Genomic DNA, 12,106 nt, shown 5'->3' with positions numbered 1-12,106 from the left:
TTGTCACAGCGACATCGCATTCTCTGCCACGCCCACCGAGTCTATAAATAGGAGCTCGTTCAACAGTTTACAGCAGAAAGAGACAGTTGTTTGAGACACAGCTACCCTTTGAGCTTTAACCCTTTACAAAAATGTCACAGGGAGATCGGTCAAACCCACTGCAGCGTACGAGAGAGCAACTCCGGCATCAAAACGCACGACTCATTGAACAAAACACACGACTCATCGAAGAACACGCACGAGTGACTGAAATGTGCACAGAATTCAGTCACGATGTCACACAACTCGGTCAAGAAAACACCAGTCTGTCAGGGTCCTGAGTTGGAGTGACCCAGGGTCCCCGAGCAGTTATGAACTATATTGTGTTATGTATTTGTTATTCTATGCTTCTGTTTGGTGTTCCACTTATTGTGTGTGTAGACAGGGTGTCTGTATGTGTGCGTATATGTGTGTGGATGTCAAGCACCTGCAGGCCTGATGGGTGTGGTCCCACTAGAGGATTGGCCACGCCTGAAGCCCCACACACACCTGCTGCTGATCAGGCTCGTCGGGGAGCTATTTAAGAATCCGATTGAGCTCCCACCAACGCAGGATCATTGTGTGGGACTTCCTGTCAGTTCTCGAGCTGGTCTGTTTGTGAGTGTGAGCTTACCAGTGTAATTGAGGTTGCTAACGAGTTGGGAACACACGGGAATGTATTGTTGTGTATCAGTTTCGTCACTGTAAATAAACGCACTGTTTGCACACAAAGCTCCGCACCTGGGTCCTCATTCCCCTTCATCCCCACGGTCTGTGCTAAATACCGTATTTCTGCTAAATCATACTATTTCTGCTTAATTATAGTCTTTTTGTTAAATTATTCTATTTCTGTTACTTTATAGGATTTGTGATGAATACAGTATTTCTACAAAATCATAGTATTTTTGCTACTTTTAAATTTTTGTGCTAAGTACCGTATTTCTGCTAAAACATACTATTTCTGCTTAATTATAGTTGTTTTTGTTAAATTATTCTATTTCTGTTACTTTATAGGATTTGTGCTAAATATAGGATTTCTACTAAATTAAAGTATTTCTACCAAATCATAGTATTTCTGCTACTTTTTAATGCCTGTGTAAAATACTGTATTTCTGCTGAATAATAGTATTCCTGCTAAATCATAGCATTTCTGCTACTTTAAAATTTTTGTGCTAAATACCGTATTTCTGCTGAAACATACTATTTCTGCTTAATTATAGTGTTTTTGTTAAATTATTCTTATTCTGTTTCCTTAATAGGATTTGTGCTAAATATAGGATTTCTACTAAATTAAAGTATTTCTACCAAATCATAGTATTTCTGCTACTTTTTAATGCCTGTGTAAAATACTGTATTTCTGCTGAATAATAGTATTCCTGCTAAATCATAGCATTTCTGCTACTTTAAAATTTTTGTGCTAAATACCGTATTTCTGCTGAAACATACTATTTCTGCTTAATTATAGTGTTTTTGTTAAATTATTCTTATTCTGTTTCCTTAATAGGATTTGTGCTAAATATAGTATTTCTGCAAATTAAAGTATTTCTACAAAATCATAGTATTCCTGCTAAATCATAGCATTTCTGCTACTTTAAAATTTTTGTGCTAAATACCGTATTTCTGCTGAAACATACTATTTCTGCTTAATTATAGTGTTTTTATTAAATTATTCTATTTCTGTTACACTTTATAGGATTTGTGCTAAATATAGTATTTCTACTTAATACAGTATTTCTGCTAAATCATGGAATTTCTGCTACTTTAAAATTTTTGTGCTAAATACCGTATTTCTGCTAAATCATACTATTTCTGCTTAATTATAGTCTTTTTGTTAAATTATTCTATTTCTGTTACTTTATAGGATTTGTAATGAATACAGTATTTCTACAAAATCATAGTATTTTTGCTACTTTTAAATTTTTGTGCTAAGTACCGTATTTCTGCTAAAACATACTATTTCTGCTTAATTATAGTTGTTTTTGTTAAATTATTCTATTTCTGTTACTTTATAGGATTTGTGCTAAATATAGGATTTCTACTAAATTAAAGTATTTCTACCAAATCATAGTATTTCTGCTACTTTTTAATGCCTGTGTAAAATACTGTATTTCTGCTGAATAATAGTATTCCTGCTAAATCATAGCATTTCTGCTACTTTAAAATTTTTGTGCTAAATACCGTATTTCTGCTGAAACATACTATTTCTGCTTAATTATAGTGTTTTTGTTAAATTATTCTTATTCTGTTTCCTTAATAGGATTTGTGCTAAATATAGTATTTCTGCTAAATTAAAGTATTTCTACAAAATCATAGTATTCCTGCTAAATCATAGCATTTCTGCTACTTTAAAATTTTTGTGCTAAATACCGTATTTCTGCTGAAACATACTATTTCTGCTTAATTATAGTGTTTTTATTAAATTATTCTATTTCTGTTACACTTTATAGGATTTGTGCTAAATATAGTATTTCTACTTAATACAGTATTTCTGCTAAATCATGGAATTTCTGCTACTTTAAAATTTTTGTGCTAAATACCCTATTTCTGCTAAATCATACTATTTCTGCTTAATTATAGTGTTTCTGTTAAATTATACTATTTCTGTTACTTTATAGGATTTGTGCTAAATATAGTATTTCTGCTAAATTAAAGTATTTCGACCAAATCATAGCATTTCTGCTACTTTTATATTTTTGTGCTTAATACCGTATTTCTGCTAAATCATACTACTTCTGCGTAATTATAGTTTCTGCCAAATCATAGCATTTCAGCTACTTTATAGGATTTTTGCTAAATATAGCATTTCTGCTAAATCATAGAATTTCTGCTATTTTTTAATTTTTGTGCTAAATACCGTATTTCTGCTAAATTATACTATTTCTGTTACTTTGTAGGATTTGTGCTAAATATAGTATTTCTGCTTAATTATAGTGTTTCTGCTAAATCATAGTATTTCTGCTACTTTAAAGGATTTGTGCTAAATACCGTATTTCTGCTAAATCATAGTATTTCAACCAAATCATAGTATTTCTGCCAAATAATAGTATTTCTGCTAAGTTATTACGTTTGTCTTAAGTCACAAAATTTTTCCTAACATTTTATGTTAACGCTCCATGTCATGACTTTGCAGACAGCCTGTGTCTCTTTCTGTGTGAGCACTGACTGAGCAAGGGATGCAGCTGCATTGACAGGAACAACTACACAGCCTGATGAAGCAGACAGAAGCAGCAGCTCTGATTGGTGGATTCAAATTGAGCAAATCCAGGCTGTTTGACTGCCATAGATACAGCTGAAAACATAAAGCTGAAAATAGCTGAAGAAGCTGAAGTCAGTATTTGAAAAAGTTTTTGAACTTCTAATAACTTTACAGAAGCACCTCTTTGTGTGTGTGTGTTTATAATTTTGTGTTTCTGCCGGGTGTTCTTTCTTGTTTTTCTAAAGTTTGTGCCACTTTGCCTTAGTAGCGCAACAAGTAATTTTGAGTGAATTTTACCTTTGGTTAGCTTTTCCAGCTGGGAATATTGACTTTCCAATATTCCTGCTAAGTTACTTCTTTCCTACTCTATGAGGACTGGCACATTCAAATCGACATCTCAGGGCCTGCACGACTTCCCAGGAGCCAATCGTTTGTGAGGGCAGTATTGTGGAAATGACACAGTCTTCACCAGTGGGGATAGTTACAAAGCTTTCTTCGTTATGAATTAGTGATACATGTTTTTATTGAACATTTGAAGATTAAAAAAAAAAAACTCTTGTAGAGGACATGAAGTCAGAGATAGAAACGACAAGGAGCAGGTGCATCTAGTACAGGTAGAGCTGCTGCAAAAACCCACTGAGCCCAGCAGCCAGCGTAACAAATTCTGGATTTTTGGCTTTTAGTTAGCAGTTAGCATTAGCAGCACATGCTGCGCACTGTGACTCACAGACATGGTCCCAGGTCAGCCCTGACTTTGTGTTACACTAATCCTAAAGTAGTAATGGTATTTCTAACCACTGATATACCACAACTTTATCCTTTCAACAGCTTCTGAAAGTTAGGGGACCTAGTGTTGCAGCCCCTGGCCAGTGTTGCCAACTCCTCGGTTAGGAAAATCGCTATTGGCTTTCCTAAAAGTCTCTAGAAGTTGCTAAAAGACACCATCGCCTAATTTTTCCACGTTGTAGGTGAGAAAAAAAAAGAAGAGACATAAAGTGAGTAAAAAATGCCCTAAATGCATTTAGAAGTGACTTAGAACTACAAATTAAATTTTTTTTTAGTGATTATTGGTTTTTATTTGGGTTTTTTTTTATGTCACAATTCCATCCCTACTCCTTCATCTGTGTTGGACTGGCAAAAGTGACCCGAAATAGGCACTCTGGTGGAGTTACTTTGTGTGTGTGTGTGTTTTTAAACCTTGTGATCCACAAAACAACATAAGAGTAAAGGAAGAATTGACTGTGTTACAGTCAGTGTGGGAGCAGCGGCTTCGCTCATGCGCGGTTCATTTGCAGTTTGGACGCACAGGTGGGAACTAGTGATGGGATTTCCGGCTCTTTTTAGAGAACCGGCTTTTTCGGCTCGGCTCACTAAAAAGAGCCGGCTCTTTTGGCTCCCAACCGGCTCTTCAGGTTGTTTTGTTGCTTTAAATAATTTATTATTAACAATAATATAAAATTATGCACAAAAGGAGTTACTAATGGTAAACAAAAAAGTGGTTTTATTTATATATGTTTATATATAAATATATGTGGTGGCCCCTAGAGACAAAACACGTACAAACTCCAAAACACATTTTTAGCGTTAACTGAACTTCCAAAACAGAGCTACCTAGATCAGTTAAATTACACAATTGAAAGCATGTGTGTATTGTTTGTGTATTTATACACAAGCACTCATTCAGATAATTTAAAACAAATGTTCATTTACCTGTTACTACCACACACCAAATCTGGTCGTTGGTACTTCCTGGCTTGTGTAGCCTCTAGGTAACAAAAGTTCAACACTGCGCACGAGCATCCTGGAGCACTTCTGTTGTCTTTTGTACGTGTTTTTAGTTTTTACGTGCTTCTGAGTTTTTCCTGTGTTTTGGAGTTTGTACGTGCTATGGAGTTTTTACGTTTTTTCGAGTTTTTCCGTGTTTTGGAGTTTGTACATGCTTTGTCTCTAGGGGCCACCGTAAATATACTTTTATTTATTCACTCCACATAAAATGTAATAAATAAATCATATAATACAAAAACCAACATTTCAACTTTTAACTATTTAAATTTTCAGCTTTTTCCTTTTACAAATTTAAAGTGAAACAACACAATATAATTAAATATAAATTAAAATATGAAAACAAAAAGAACATTCACCTTCTCTGTCATATGGGCCCGCATGAATAAACTTTCTGAATCCTTTATCATCTGCAACTGAAAATAGTTGTGGATGATTAGTATTAGTGATGTGCGGATTGATCCTGAAATATCGATTCCTCCGATACCAGTCATTTATGTTGTAGAATCGATTCTCACATTAAAATATCGATATTTTTTAGTAATTTAGGGTTAATTTGTAGTTTATCATTAACAGCAACGTAGTGGAAAGAAACTATAACATTCGGACTGTCTACATTCAAAGGATTCAATTCAATTCAATTCAATTTTATTTATATAGCGCCAAATCACAACAAAAGTCGCCTCAAGGCGCTTCATAGATACAGAGAAAAACCCAACAATCATATGACCCCCTATGAGCAAGCACTTTGGCGACAGTGGGAAGGAAAAACTCCCTTTTAACAGGAAGAAACCTCCGGCAGAACCAGGCTCAGGGAGGGGCGGCCATCTGCTGCGACCGGTTGGGGTGAGAGAAGGAAGACAGGATAAAGACATGCTGTGGAAGAGAGACAGAGGTTAATAACAGATATGATTCAATGCAGAGAGGTCTATTAATACATAGTGAGTGAGAAAGGTGACTGGAAAGGAAAAACTCAATGCATCATGGGAATCCCCCGGCAGCCTACATCTATTGCAGCATAACAAAGGGAGGATTCAGGGTCACCTGGTCCAGCCCTAACTATATGCTTTAGAAAAAAGGAAAGTTTTAAGCCTAATCTTAAAAGTAGAGATAGTGTCTGTCTCCCGAATCCAAACTGGAAGCTGGTTCCACAGAAGAGGGGCCTGAAAACTGAAGGCTCTCCCTCCCATTCTACTTTTAAATACTCTAGGAACAACAAGTAGGCCTGCAGAGCGAGAGCGGAGCGCTCTAATAGGGTGATATGGTACTACAAGGTCATTAAGATAAGATGGGGCCTGATTATTTAAGACCTTGTATGTGAGGAGCAGGATTTTGAATTCAATTCTGGATTTAACAGGAAGCCAATGAAGGGAAGCCAAAACAGGAGAAATATGCTCTCTCTTTCTGGTCCCTGTCAGGACTCTTGCTGCAGCATTTTGGATTAGCTGAAGGCTTTTCAGTGAGTTTTTTGGACATCCTGATAATAATGAATTACAGTAGTCCAGCCTGGAAGTAATAAATGCATAAACTAGTTTTTCAGCGTCACTCTGAGACAGGATATTTCTAATTTTAGAGATGTTGCGCAAATGGAAGAAAGCAGTCTTACATATTTGTTTAATATGTGCGTTGAAGGACATGTCCTGGTCAAAAATGACTCCAAGGTTCCTCACAGCGTTACTGGAGGCCAAGGTAATGCCATCCAGAGTAAGAATCTGATTAGATACCATATTTCTAAGATTTTCAGGGCCGAGTACAATAACCTCAGTTTTATCTGAATTAAGAAGCAGAAAGTTAGCGGCCATCCAGGTCTTTATGTCTTTAAGACATTCCTGCAGTTTAACTAATTGGTGTGTGTTATCTGGCTTCATGGACAGATAGAGCTGGGTGTCATCTGCATAGCAGTGAAAATGTATGCTATGTCTTCTAATGATACTGCCTAAGGGAAGCATGTATAATGTAAACAGAATTGGTCCTAGCACTGAACCCTGTGGAACTCCATAATTAACCTCAGTGTGTGAAGAGGACTCTCCATTTACATGCACGAATTGGAGTCTGTTAGATAGATATGATACAAACCACTGCAGCGCAGTACTTGTAATACCTACAGCATGTTCTAATCGCTCTAATAGGATATTATGATCAACAGTATCGAACGCTGCACTGAGGTCTAGCAGGACAAGCACAGAGATGAGTCCACTGTCAGAGGCCATAAGAAGATCATTTGTAACCTTCACTAAAGCTGTTTCTGTGCTGTGCTGAGCTCTGAAACCTGACTGAAACTCTTCAAATAAACCATTCCTCTGCAGATGATCTGTTAGCTGTTTGACAACTACTCTTTCAAGGATTTTTGATATGAAAGGAAGGTTGGAGATTGGCCTATAATTAGCTAAGACTGCTGGGTCTAGAGATGGCTTTTTGAGTAAAGGTTTAACTACAGCCAGCTTGAAGGCCTGTGGTACATAGCCGATTATTAGAGATAGGTTGATCATATTTAAGATCGAAGAATTAATTAATGGCAGGACTTCTTTGAGCAGTTTTGTAGGAATGGGGTCTAAAAGACACGTTGATGGTTTGGAGGAAGTAATTATTGAAGTTAACTCAGAAAGATCAATTGGAGAAAAAGAGTCTAACTTAATATCAATGGTACTAAGAGTAGCTGTAGATAATATTACATCTGTGGGATGATTATTGGTAATTTTTTCTCTAATGATAAAAATTTTATTTGTGAAGAAGTTCATGAAGTCATTACTAGTTAACGTTAAAGGGATGGTTGGCTCAAAAGAGCTCTGACTTTTTGTCAGCCTGGCTACAGTGCTGAAGAGAAACCTAGGGTTGTTCTTATTTTCTTCAATCAGTGATGAATAGTAAGATGTTCTGGCTTTGCGGAGGGCTTTCTTATAAAGCAGCAAACTATTTCTCCAGGCTAAATGATGATCCTCTAGATTTGTGACACGCCATTTCCTCTCCAGATTACGAGTCATCTGCTTTAGGGTACGTGTTTCAGAATTATACCACGGAGTCAGGTACTTCTGATTTGAGGCCTTAGTTTTCACAGGAGCTACAGTATCCAGAGTCGTACGTAGTGAGGAGGTGAAATTATTAACAAGATAATCGACCTCTGTTGGGGTAGCGTTCAGATAGCTGCTTTGCTCTGTGTTGGTACAGGGCATTGAAGATGATAACAGTGGGTGGATTATATTCTTAAACTTAGTTACAGTGCTTTCAGAAAGACATCTACTTTGATAAAGTCTACTCTTCACCGCTGTGTAATCAATTATTGTAAAAGTAAATGTTATCAGGAAATGATCAGACAGGAGAGGGTTTTCAGGAAACACTGTTAAATGTTCAGGTTCGATGCCATATGTTAAAACAAGATCTAGAGTGTGATTAAAGTGGTGGGTGGGTTCTTTTACATTTTGAGAGAAGCCAATTGAGTCTAATAACAGATTAAATGCCATGTTGAGGCTGTCATTTTTAGCATCTACATGGATGTTAAAATCACCCACAATAATTATTTTATCTGAGCTCAGAACTAAATTAGATAAAAACTCTGAGAAATCAGACAGAAACTCTGTGTAAGGCCCAGGTGGACGATAGATGATAACAAGTAAGACTGGTTTCTGAGTTTCACAGCTGGGGTGGACAATGTTAAGCATCAGGCTTTCAAATGAATTAAAAGTCTGTCTTGGTCTTTCATTAATTAATAGGCTGGTGTGAAAAATTGCTGCCACACCGCCCCCCCGGCCTGTGCTTCGAGATTTCTGGTAGTTAGAATGGCTCGGGGGTGTTGATTCATTTAAACTAACATAATCATCCTGCTGCAACCAGGTTTCTGTAAGGCAGAGTAAATCAATTTGTTGATCAATTATTAAGTCATGTACTAACAGAGACTTGGAGGAGAGAGACCTAATATTTAATAATCCACATTTCACTGTTTTACTCTTTGGTTCAGATGTGGATACTGTATTGTTCTTTCTTTGTGATTGTTTATGTTTAAGTTGTTTGTTGCTGGTTTTTAGTTTGTTTTTTGTCTGTTTGGAAGCTGACACAGTCTCTATGGAGATGGGTTTTTGGGGGGGTAGCAGGAGGAGAGAAGCTGCAGAGAAGCGTGTAAGACTGCAACTCTGCTTCCTGGTCCCAACTCTGGATAGTCATATTTTGGGGGGTTTAATAAATTTGTCCATATTTCTAGAAATGAGAGCTGCTCCATCCAAAGTGGGATGGATGCCGTCTCTCCTAACAAGACCAGGTTTCCTCCAGAAGGTTTGCCAATTATCTATGAAGCCCACATCGTTTCTGGGACACCACTCAGACAGCCAGCAATTTAAGGAGAACATGCGGCTAAACATGTCACTCCTGGTCTGATTGGGGAGGGGACCAGAGAAAAGGATCTACTTGCTCTTCCGCCTTTCATAGTCATGTGCGAAATACGGCTGTATAAATGTCTCGCAGCCCCTTGGCGCGCGCACTCACAACAATGGCTGAGCCTAATTGTGCGGACGTATTTTACCTCCACAAACAGCTGAGACGTGGTTTGGATACATGTGGCAAAAAAGTGCTCCACGAGTGAGGTGTTGTGGCTATACTTTCCCAACCTTGAGACCTCAGAATTAGGGAGACAATCAAAAGGGCACATTTTACAGTGTTTATTTATCGGATAAAATACGTTAAATGTCACCATCACCGAAACAGCGGGGGTGTCCAAATTCAGAGGCTGCTTCCACCTGAGGACCCGGCCTTCGCGGTCTAAAGAAAGCCAGGTAGTACGTCACGAGTTCCCTCGGTGGAGTGAAACTCTGCCGTCTGTTCCTTGCTATCTAAAATATAACCGGGCGCTGACGTAAACTCTCGACCGTCTCACACTTTCTTTAATTAGTTTTCTGTTTGATGTTTATTCAGCTGTGTGAAAACCCCGGAGGAACCCACCCGAGGGATTAATAAAGTTTAATTTAATCTAATCTAATAACTTTAATCTCAGCCAAACAGATTTACTCACGAACAAATAAAACACTGAAAAAGCCAAACAATAACATTTTTAAGTTATCAAAGTGACTTATATATCATGTTTAACCCGAGTAGTGAAAGACCGCGGGGGTTTGAAGACGATGTGTCGGCTCAGATATTTGAAGTTTACACAGCTACATTCTCACCTGAAAATATGTCAAAAGTTGTTTTTTTCTTTTTGCGACCCAGAAAGAGAAATAAGAGTGATATTAAAACTAAGTAGCTGCCGCCATTGTTGGAAACTGGAATTGGCTCGGCGGCGCTATGAATTCTGCGATATGGTTTTTCAATTTTGTTGTCCAGGTGGAAATTCGGGAGAATGGTGGCTCCGGGATTCTCCCGGAAAAATCGAGAGGGTTGGCATGTATGGTTGTGGCAATATCACTAACCTTGTCAAACACCTCAGAGTAAATCATATCACAGAATATGACGAGTGTATGTTGAGACGAACTGAAGAGGAGGACAGGACAGGTGCTGCTAGGGCGAGACAGACGTCTCTCATGGAGTCCTTTAGTGCTGCAGGCAGGCAAGGTGTTCAAATAGCGCACAACTTCAGTTTTTTTATTTCTATATGATGAGCTCTGCATTATTAAGTGATAAGAACAAGTAATCTGATGTCCTGTAATCATTATGACGCTATAATTTGAGATACAATAAATAAAATACGCTGTTTCCGGGCCGGCTAATAATAACGGTGACATTTAACCAGGGCTATGCAGAGAGGTTTAAAGGGGCAGGTGCTCAAAGTTAAAAAGGGGCACATTGAACCAGGCTGAATAACAACAACACACATTCATCAAGAATCTAATATGGGCAACAAGGCAAAGCAAACGTAGCCGATGCTTTACCTGATGGGTACAATGTTGCTGTTGAGGGTGCTGTGGATAGTGCTGGAGGGCAGGGCTGTGTTGATCTGAGACTGTAAACATTAAAAAGTCCATAGGAGAGATGGTAGCTGTGTCATGAGATAATAACAAAATGCAAAGATTGGTGACAGCGCTTGGAACCATAAGGCAACAAAAAACTGTGAGAAATAATTTAGGCTCTGCCTGTGAATCACTCTTTGCTTCTCTTCTTCCTTCCTTCCATCATTTCATATATCACTCTCCACTTGCTGTCTATCTGAGAACAAGGCACAACTTGCTATTGCAATAAACTATAATCTAATTATCCACACCTAACAACTCCAGCACTTAATCTATAATAAAATGATGACAGAAAAATGTTATAGCACTGCCTTTAGTAGCCTCACACAGCTCCTACTGTTTCCTCCTCATGTCCTTACCAGGCATGTCTGGACAATGTTATATCATGAGTAATATTTTTTTTAAAAATCCATCTAAATAAAACACACACATGCACACACAATGACATTTTAGACCTTCTTCAGAATACTGTATATACTATGGGCATCATGGTGCTGATCCAGAATCCTTACATTATTATTTATTACTAGAGCTACAATAATAAAGCAATGAGGAGGGGGAAGTAATAAATATGAAATAATGTATTTATGATGAGGGCAGCACGGTGGCACGGTGGTTAGCACTGTTGCCGCACAGCAAGAAGGTCCTGAGTTCAATTCCAACATCAGGCCGGGTCTTTCTGTGTGGAGTTTGCATGTTCTCCCCGTGTTTGCGTGGGTTCTCTCCGGGTACTCTGGCTTCCTCCCACCGTCCAAAGACATGCAGCTTGAGGGGATAGGTTAATTGGATAATCCAAATTGTCACTAGGTGTGAATGTGAGTGCAAATGGTTGTTTGTCCCTGTGTGTCGGCCCTGCGACAGACTGGCGACCTGTCCAGGGTGTACCCCGCCTCTCGCCCTATGACAGCTGGGATAGGCTCCAGCGCCCCCCGCGACCCTGAAAAGGATAAGTGGAAGCGAAAGGATGGATGGATGGTATTTATGATGATTCCATTTGTTTCACTATCCACTCTGTGCAGGGCAAAGCTTATTACATGTTTAAACTGTAGAGATACAATCATTTTACTGCTGTAAAATCCAAATTTTGTCTTATTTAAAATATAAATCTAATATAATCTGCTTCTTAATGCATGTTCTTTAAAATACAGCGTGTGTTTTAATATATTGTAATAATGCATAA

At 38.0% G+C, this 12,106-nt stretch overlaps 1 long non-coding RNA gene across 1 annotated transcript in view; it reads right to left on the bottom strand.

Moving 5' to 3' along the window:
• Window positions 1–295, bottom strand: part of LOC309710586 — a 39,632-nt gene extending 39,337 nt beyond the window's left edge. The window contains exon 1 of the long non-coding RNA XR_014277757.1: window positions 115–295. This is a non-coding gene — a long non-coding RNA (uncharacterized lncRNA). The remainder of the gene's footprint in view (window positions 1–114) is intronic.
• Window positions 296–12,106: the final 11,811 nt, after the last annotated feature.

This window comes from Aulonocara stuartgranti (assembly GCF_965226115.1).
Source record: "Aulonocara stuartgranti genome assembly, chromosome: 7".
Taxonomy (NCBI): Eukaryota; Metazoa; Chordata; class Actinopteri; order Cichliformes; family Cichlidae; genus Aulonocara; species Aulonocara stuartgranti.
Note: the sequence above shows the minus strand (reverse complement) of the source record. Positions and strands in the feature narration are given on the sequence as shown.